Source organism: Hermetia illucens, chromosome 2, assembly GCF_905115235.1.
Source record: "Hermetia illucens chromosome 2, iHerIll2.2.curated.20191125, whole genome shotgun sequence".
Classification (NCBI taxonomy): Eukaryota; Metazoa; Arthropoda; class Insecta; order Diptera; family Stratiomyidae; genus Hermetia; species Hermetia illucens.
In genome coordinates, this window is record NC_051850.1 from 77,150,366 (window position 1) to 77,152,989 (window position 2,624).

Sequence of the window (2,624 nt, forward strand, 5' to 3'; positions counted from 1 at the left end):
GAGTGGCCGTCGCCAGGACCCCCCGCGGACCTAGTTTTTTGCGGCAGGCGTGAATTTACAAGGGATTATACACTTGGTCTGCCGAATCTGCGGTGGTACCAGCAAATCCCTCGGTTCGTGGACTGTCCTGACGACCTGCTACCTGATCGCTGAGCGTCCAGCGTCGCCCGCATCTCAGCCACACTGGCTGTTAAGGCGGCTATTTCGCGCCTTAAGTCGCCCACTTCGTCCGATGGCTGTTGAACTGCCGCTATGGTCAGGCGTACGTGCACCTCGTGCACTTTGTCGGCCGCAGTTGCCCGTGCGTCCAAGGAACTTGAGACACACGCGAGGACCGCCTGGGTGCCTTCCGGGAGCCGACGCAGCCAAAGGGACTTCATCAACTCGTCGTCGATCTTACTCCCACCCAATTGCTTCATTTCGTGCAGCAATTGGCTGGGAGTCCGATCTCCCAATGTTAGGCCTGCCAGCAAGTGATCCAGTTTTGCTGACTCACTTACTGAGAGGCGCCTGATTAATTCGGTCTTGAGCAGTGAATATGAAGCCGATTTCACTACGTCAGACACGAGCACGATGGACTCCTCGTCCAGGCCGACCACCGCGTGATAAAAACGGGTCGCGTCCGCTGTGATCCCGGACATCTGGAACTGTGCTTCCAAATGCACGAACCACAGTTCGAGGATCCGCCGCCAAAACGGAGGACGCGCACGGCGAGGGCGGTCACTTGCTTGCCCGATGGACCTGCCGCGCCTTTGCCGTCAACCGACATTTCAAAAGACTAAGTATTACGCGAACTTGTGGGAAGGTAATACCGACTTAGCCAAATCCCTACACGACACGGCAGGCCGCACCTTCAAATGACCGCACGAGCGAAAAAAGAAAGCGACACCAACGACGCACCCTAAAGTAAAAAGCTCGCTAAAAGAGCGGAGAGCAAGCGACAAGACGCCGATGCAAACGCCTCGACGCCGTCTCTTGCGGCGATTTTGTTTTTATTCTTACCACCTTTTTTTAAAACAAAAAATTTTAATGAAATTATGAATAATAATAACGCGGCGGTGTCTGTTATGTTGATGGTTGTGGCGGCGGCTAAGGCGGTGAAGCTGGTCTTGACGGCGGGGACTGCAGTGTCGGCGGCGGCTTCGAACCCTGCGGCGATGGTGGAAACGACTGCGCTGGTTGTTTCCGATAACACCACAGGTTTTGTGATTGGAACTGAATTACTTTCTAATGTAGTGACTGTACATGTTTTTTGATGTTACAACGGAAATATGGATCGTTTTCGAAAGATGCGTAGCAAATTGGATTAATTATATCCAATGACAGTGGTGGAAAGTTGGAAATGCTTCTCCTACTTCGGAGTTTCCTTCCAAGATGGAGAACGTGCACATTTAATACGTTTGCAATGATTCGATCAGCACTGTGCGCGATTTTCGGGGCCACCAATTTAGAAGCTTCTATTCTTTTCCTTTTGACAAATTTAAGAGCTTCTATTCTTTGAAATAGGTTTCTGACAAATTTAAGAGCTTCTATTCTTCGAAATAGGTTTCTGACATGTTTTTCGTATTTTACAAAGTTCAATACACAATTTCAAGAAAGTACTCTTATTATAACTCCGAGATATTAGATTAAACTGATTTCCGTGTGTAACTATTTTCTTTCTGCACAAAACTCGTAATTCTCACAATCTCAACAGATGCCGGATTTTACCTAACACTAGCACTAAGTGCCAAGCATTTAGGCTCGGAAAATCCTACCTACTTAAAAACTAAAAGAGGCACTGGTGGTGGTGGCCGGTGGTAGGTCATTGGGAGAATCCGTCGAGTACTCCCCGCAACATCGAGCACGTATGCAGAATGGTAAACTTCTGCATGGTTTGAACCAGACTGTGCGAAAGTCCCAGGACATCAAGGGAAGCCGTGAGGGATTTAGGTACAATACCTGTAGCTAACAATATTATGGGAACTACAACCACATGCTCGAGACGCCAAATTTCTTTGATTTCCCGAGCCAATGGCTCATAGTTCACCTTCTTCTCCACGTATTTCCGTTCAATATTGCTATTATGGGGGATAGCGACATCAATAATATACGCGGAGCGACCCGTCTTGTCAACTAACAGTACGTCAGGCTTATTGTGTGCGGTATGGCGATCAGTCAGAACTTGCCGGTCCCAATACATGCTGTAAGCAGAACTATCAAGTACTGCTTGCGGCTCATATCGGTAAAGCGGACATGTTCCCGTGATCAGCCCATGCTTATATGCAAGGTTTTGATACATACAGTATTACATACAGTATTATGCCTGGTGATGTATTGCACCGGTGCCATAACAGTACAGCCAGAAATGAGATGGTCCAACGTCTCTAACGCCGAACCACACATTCTGCACTGGTCATTCTCCACCCGTTCTTTCATGATGAGCTTTTTATAAGCTCGGGTGGCGACCACGCCATCCTGAATGGCACACATAAACCCCTCCGTCTCAGCAAAGAGCTCCCCAGCACACAGCCATCTGTTCGACAGATGCAAATCGACAAATGGCTGCCAAAGACAATTCACGTGTTTACCGTGCATTGCCTTCGACTTCCATTCATCGATCCGCTGTTGGTCCGACTTCACCC